General features: G+C 43.7%; 1 long non-coding RNA gene across 1 annotated transcript; it reads left to right on the plus strand.

The window, feature by feature from the left end:
- The first annotated feature begins 3,015 nt into the window (after positions 1-3,015).
- Positions 3,016-5,114, plus strand: LOC103900608. The gene is made up of 3 exons (XR_657678.1): positions 3,016-3,375; positions 4,566-4,795; positions 4,926-5,114. It is a non-coding gene; the product is annotated as an uncharacterized LOC103900608 (long non-coding RNA).
- The last annotated feature ends 2,087 nt before the right edge of the window (positions 5,115-7,201 follow it).

Raw genomic sequence — 7,201 nt, forward strand, 5'->3', positions numbered from 1 at the left:
CAAAAAAAATGCTGGAAACTTTTTGTGATACAGTACACACAAAAAGATTTTTCACCACAATCAGAAGCTATAATTGATCCAGTAGTGTAAGCCGAACCCCCAAAATTGACACTTTCAGGCAAGTGAGAAGGGATTTTTAGCCAAGAATCACAACATTCCTTCCTCCAAAAATGCCCGGAGAAGCAGTATCAAATTCAATTCATGGAGCTTCCTTCTAATCTAACGAAGAGCCAGAAAGAAAGACCACCACCCATCTTATCTACTGACTTCAGGGAAAACTACTTTGCATCTCACAGCCAAACCATGCATTTTCTGGTGGACAGTGTGCTTTTGTTGAAGAAAATCGGAAGCTGTGCTTTTAATTAAAAAAAAACAACACAAATATATATTTTTTAAAAATCCCTTGCAAATCTTTGCCAACATTTCATTTTTTTTTCCACAGTAGATAACAAAGATGTTAGCAAGTGGCAACATAAATTTATCTGAAAAAAATCTTCTCAAACCAATAGAAATCCTTGTATGGGTAAAAGGCCACTTGGAGAGGGAAAAGCAGCTCTAAAAATGTCCACTGCAGTAGGGTTTTTGTCTCACATAACAGTCCCATAAGCAAAGCAGCTGAAACTTCTACAGGGCTGGTGCAAAACCGGTTGTGTAACTGTACTCTGAAAATATTTATCAGTGATTCACAGGCAGAACAGAGCGATGTCCCTGCAGGGGTCTGTCTCGGGTCTGCTTCCACAAACACGTTAAGGAACAGCTCTTCCTTTTCAGAGCTCGGTGTCCACATTGCCTTTTTTTTTCAATTGATTTTTACAGTGTTAGTGCAAAGATCAGATGCTTCTCTGCTAGTCAGATCCTCGCTCACTGTAAGCATGCAGTTGCGCAGGCTGTAAATTCATTATGTAAATCACTTCCAGCATTTCTAGCTGGTTAATGTAAGGCGTGTGACTTCAATAGCATCAATAAGAAGCAGGATCTGATGGGTTTGGTCTTTGGAACTAACAAATTAAAGACCAGCTGTCTTCAGTTCCTTCAATTTGGAGCGGATAAAAAGTTATTTGTAAGCATTTGGAAAATAACAAGGAGAGGAGCAGCAGCTACCATGAATTCATCCGGTAGAAATTATATCAGGTAGAAATTGCAATCAAATTTATTTCTATGATAAGCTAACAAGACTCATAAATAAGCAAAAAGCGGTAGATATCAGATATCTGGACTTCAGTGAAACTTTTGTCTTGCAGTGCATCCTCATAAACTAGCTGAAACTCCTACAGGGTCGGTAGAAATCCGGTTTCATACATTGTCAGCGCAGAAAGGTGGCTACTGGGGTCTATCCTAGTTTGTTCAATGTTTTCACTAACAATACGAACGATGGAATAGAAAATACATGTATGAAATTTGCTGATAGTGCAAAACTGTAAAGGCTGCAATATAATAGAGGATGGGATTCAAATTCAAAACAAACTTGACAACCGGAGCGATGTTTTGAAGACTGAAACTCAACGGGGACCAGCGCAAAGTTGTACACTTCAGCATGAACGATCAGGCACACAGATACAGGATGAGGAGGCGCCAGTGAGCAGGTGCTTTTCCTAAAGGGATCTGGGAAGTAAAATGGATCACAACACGCCTTCCATCACCCGTCATGCCCTGCCACTGCTTTCTGTGGCAGAAGTGGCAGTTGCATGGATATGGCTGGAATATGCCTTCACCCTGATGTGGATCCACGTGCTGTCACTGTTTGGAGACCACAACCAGAAGTCCAGAGCTTTTCAGTCTCTTTATGGTTTACTCCACAGAGTTGGCAGGCTAGAAACATTCCTAAAAAGGGATCTAGGGAAAGCAGATATATTCCCCCACACCAACTTCAAAACATTTAGTAAGCTGGTGCAACGCCCAGAAGCACGAAAATACAGAATATCCTGCAGCCAGACACAGCTGTGATGGGGACAGGGGAGGCTGGAAGGGCTGCAATTCGGGTGGCAGCTCCCAGCACAATGATCTGGCACCCACAACCTCCAGGAGACGCAGCCGACCACTAAAGAAGACAAATGACGTGTAAGTGCTAAAGGACTTATTAATTTTTACGTGGATTACATACCATGCAGTGTGCTTCTTATCAGACCACACTGTAACATAACAAAAAGGTCAGTCCATGACTTGAGCGGAGGCCAGGCTAGCTGCAGTCACGTTAAACACAAATACAACCTAAATACTATTTCATTACATGGAATTTACTCACAAGGTTCTTGGGTGATTGACTTGCTAAAGGTGGACGAGAACTTGGCTCGCCCAAACACTGCTGCGGACTATCCCATCTATCCTGTATTCATTGACATTTATGCCGTACTCACTGACATCCACCCCATATTCATTGAAAATAGTTGTAAAAGTGGGTGGTGGTGTTGCAGAAGGAAAAGTTGAACTCCCAGGTCTGAACAGCAGAAGCATGGTTGAGAGGGGGATGGCTTAAATACTGGACTGATAGTTTGCATAGATGGGAAAAGTCAGAGTGTGAAGGGTTTACAACTCCTACAGAGGGAATCCTCTTGAATTTGTGTATAGAAGAGGTATTTCAGTAGTTACACAGCTTAATGTCAAGTTTTAACGAGCAGTTCCAGCACCATGCATGAACAGAGCCTAAATGTTGTGAGTCCTTCACCGCTGTAGTTACGCAGCGATATCTGTGCCAACGGCCACTGCTACCCACCGGTAGGGACAACCAGGCAAATCTGAAACACCGGGGGATCTTTTCCAGGTCAATTCCATGGTGTTACGTGACTGCGTGCTTTATCAGTCAGAAAACCAGCTGCCTCCTTGGCAGCGGTACTGCAGCAAGGGACATCTGGTGGAGCGTGATGCGATGTGATAGGAGCGGGTCTAGTTAAATGAAGAGTCTCTCCCGTTATCTTTCTGAAAAACGGTTGACAGAGAGGCTTGCTGGTGTTGCCCCTCTCAAAAAAAAAATCAGGCTCTGAAGCAAAACATTTTGGAAATACAATATACTTTAGTAAACATACCTTTAACTCTCTAGGTATGAGTTCCAGCTAATCACAGCTGCTTTCCTTTGAGCCGCCAGTCTGCCTGTAGGGAAGGCACAGAGAGCAGCCCAGCAGACATGTGAATTATTTATGTTCTTGCTGAAAGCACGAGCCTTGTCACTAGAGCCTTGCTTGATTGAATGGATCTGCAGAGACAGTTTCTGTAGCAACACAGAACTTTGCCCAGCAAAATGTCACCCAGTCACAGGTAACACAGAACCGTAATAAACATCTGCCTGGGTAGCTGAAGATGACACAGAAGTGCCAGAGTGAAATATATCTGGGTTTTGAGTCCTTCAATCTCCCAAGACCCACCAAGATGTCATTTCAGAAGGTGAGTTGGTGGCACGTCAACTCGGGTACCAGTAACAATCTAGCTGTGACAACACGGGGTTTCGAAAGATTGCACAAGCCTTTGTGGGAACTCAGCAGGTCTTTAGCACCAGGAACACAAGCTGCTGTGGTCAGGCTCTTACGGGTAGCCCAGCTACTTAGAGTCAGTGTAAATAAAGACGTGGTTCCCAAAAGCCTACTGTCACATCTGTGGGTCTTATATCCACATACCAAATACTGGGTTTGATAATATTGTCCAAAGTATTTCAGAGATCTAGTTTTTATGCCGTGGTATTTAGTGTAGATTGAGAAAGTCAGGAATATGTGGATTCAACAGTTTCTTCCCTATCTACCGTTAGCCTTTGATCCTGGCTCGTTGCTGTTTGCAGTCTGTCTGCCTTCTTGTAAAGATGAACTCATCACAATGAAAATATTACGGAAATTACAAGCTGTCAAGACTATCTTGCAAAGCTTTGAAGGGCAGTATAGGTTAGTACATTTGTCTAGACATACTAAACATATTTTTCAGTATGTCAGTATTTGAATTTTTCCTAATTATCAACCTATCAAATTACTTTTTACTAAATATATTTGGTTTGTCTTAAGAATTTCTGAGGCTGTGAAACCCAAACTGTATTAGAAAAGTTACAATATGCAGAATTTCCTAAGTACAGAAATGTTAGTAGATGGTTCCTTCATCACGCATCTCCAATTCAGCCTTGTTCACCACCAGGCACTGGAAGAGTGAACTGCAATTTGTTGTGCTTTCCCAAGTCTGTAACTCCAGTGTTTCCTACATTTTGACCTTACGAACAAAACTAGGCTCTCTGCATTCGGAGTAACCTAGGTGCTTAGCTCTAAACGGGAGATAATCCAGTTATAACAAGCTTATGGTTACTTGGTCAGAGGTCACCAAAGTACAACTCTAAATGTGAATATAAGTGAGGGAAGCTGCATGAGACCTGTGTAACCTAGACAAGGAGTAACCTGACTGGCAGACAACAGAGGCCTGGTTTATATTTAAAAGTTTTGCTGATTTAGCAATACCAGGACTGTAACAACATCCGCCAATCAATACAGCTTTGCTGGCGAAAACCTGCAGGTGTAGTTTCAATGGCAAAACATCCTTTGCAGTTCTGATACAAGCAATACATAGTTATTAAAGCAATTTAAATTGGATCCCGTCTCTAGGAGGGTTTACCAGCTCTTCTCCTGTAGCTGCACTGGCAAACTTGCTAGTCGAGGCTGTTCCACAAATCAGCTACTGAAGAGTGCGAGGCTGATGACAGCTGAGTTGCTCTGGAGGCTTGACGAGAGCGTAAAGCTTTTCGCCCTTTGGGAGGAACCACAGAGAAACACTGTCTGCTTCCTTAAGTGAATCTCAGCTGGAGAACAAAGGACTTCAGCTCATGTACAGAGAGGTAATTTACATCTCATTAAACCCATATTTAAAACTCCACACTGTGTTTGTTTCTTTAGTGTCTGTGTGTTTCTTTTCCAAACATGTCAAAAAGGATGCATTTTCAATTTTTTTTTTTTTTACTTTTCCAGAATGAAAAGCAGCAAGAACATTTCTGGGTGCCTAGAGATCCTTTTTTTCTATCTTTGCCTAGCTATAAAACAATTTAAAGGAATTTTATTAAACTTCCCAAGAAAATTCAGCTCAAGCATCAACGCAAGTATGAGTATTTTCAAGTACAACTACAGATGTTTTGGAATGTAATAAATCCTTGAAAGCCTTCTTACCTTGATACATTTTCTCACATAGTACTATAATTTCACAACTGTCCAGCAAAACTTCTTTAACTATCAGTTGCTGGTGATTCTCAAGCCAAGTGTGCTACGTGTAGGTCTAGTCTAGGGGCTTTTCAGTGGGTTTTATACTAGCAAAACCCCTAGCTGCATCTGTAAAAAAACCCCAACCAACTTTAACTGACAGCTGTGTCAACTGGGGTAAGAAGAGGTGGGACATAGTTGCACCAGAAGCATTTCTAACTATCGATTTCAGCAAAGCTATGCTTTTGATAGGAGGTGGTTCCAAGAACACCTGTATGAAGCGTGCTTTTGGAGGCATAGATAAATCCACACTCTGCACATACTGCTGGTATGACATAATTCCTGTAATAATAAACAACTTTTCATCACAGAGCCCAAGGACAGATTCAACGGGCGTTTCTGTGCCACTCTTAATGAGCTGTTTCAAGAATTGCTTAGAGCGTGGAGCGTTCCCACAACTCATCAGCGTGGGGGTCTCACAGGCACCTTCTCGCTAACAGCCTGTAGACCTTGCTGAGGTACTTCTCGCTTCACACAAAGACCAGTAAAGACAAACTAGTCATATACTAAAACACTGGATCTGCTCAGGCACGTAGGGTGTACTTGGTCTCAGGGAGCCGAGTGTGTTCTGGAGGGCAGCAAACTGCTTTGCCTCGCATCAGGCTCAGTCCTTCGCTGATTAGTAAACAGCAGATCTGGTTTTGAGGGTGGCCTTGGACCACATGACATCCTCATCAAGGCAGTTTTGCTCGTATTATTGGTTTTGCTCCTGTAATTAGTACGAACAAGCATTCTAACTTACAAATATAGTCGTTTTGGGAGGAACTAGATTTCCCCACCCCCATGTTTCTCCCCTAGGAGCAGAACAATATGTACTGTTTTTGCCAAATAAACTGGGTTTACATTATGGCTTGATTCCCGGTACATAATTAATATTCTTCATGGATAGCGTGTCTTCAAATAGCCGGCTAGTATTTACACCGAGAAAAAGTCTTGCAGTCCCAGCTTCGGTCGGCCGGAGACGGAAACTTTTGTTTCATTTTCTTATCTTGTGGTGACACACTGTAAAGGCGACGTGGTGTGTACAAAGTACGGCATTTCGAGGCTTACAGGAACAAACACGAACATACAATTCAACGGGCAAATAAAAGATGCGGTTGCGTTTCCTGTCCCCTCTTCCCTGTTTTGAAGGCCACGTTTTTCAGAAAGGGGATACAAATATGAACGTGGAAACCAAAATACATTTTTACCAGATAAAATGGCAAACAGCAGTTTTTACCAGAAACTTGCCCGGTCTCCATTTTTGCGAACTTTCTGCTATATTTGCAGAATATATATGTAAAATTTATGTATATAGAAAATAATTTGCATTTTAAAAATTATCTCACAGAATGTGTTTTTCAAAGTGTATTTTAATGAAGCGTTCACCCACGGCCTGCTTTCAAATGCCGACAGTTAATAAGTAATATGCAGTGGGGGGGAATGAACGGCTATACCTTGAACTGCTTTGGAAGTTAACTTCCAAGAGGCACCTTTGGGCAATCTCATGACCAAGAGCAGGTTTTGTTACTTTTGACCACGCTAGCTCTCTCCTGCTAGTGTAGCGAAAAGGAGAAACGCTGCTCCTGGCTCTGTTTAGACCCAAAAACACTGGTGTGGGGGGTGACCAGTGAAAAGGTGCAAGACAGGCGGGCATCAGGGAAGCAGGGAGGCCAGGGTCACTTGCCGAGGCAAATGACTTCCCATCAGGCAGGGAAAACCCTGCGTCCCGGATCAAGGGGCACCAAGCAGTGTGCTGGCAGCCCCGGGTCACACCGGCCCCCCCCGGCTCCTTGCGGCTCAGCCACTCCGGAAGGGGACAAGGCCGCGTTTCGCTGACGGGCCTACGTGAGCGCCGCGGCCTGTACTGCTATAGCGAGCGGTTTCCCTGGTACGGGATGGACACTGCTCCCCGCTCTCCCGGTGCCAAGGGGCCGTTCCCCGGGGGCGGGCTGTGGGAGGCGGTGAGGCCGCAGCTCGCAGCCGCCGGCCAAAGCCCGTCGTTAGGCCCC

The sequence above is a fragment of the Aptenodytes forsteri genome, unplaced genomic scaffold (assembly GCF_000699145.1).
Source record: "Aptenodytes forsteri isolate BGI_AS27 unplaced genomic scaffold, ASM69914v1 Scaffold180, whole genome shotgun sequence".
NCBI classification, from domain to species: Eukaryota; Metazoa; Chordata; class Aves; order Sphenisciformes; family Spheniscidae; genus Aptenodytes; species Aptenodytes forsteri.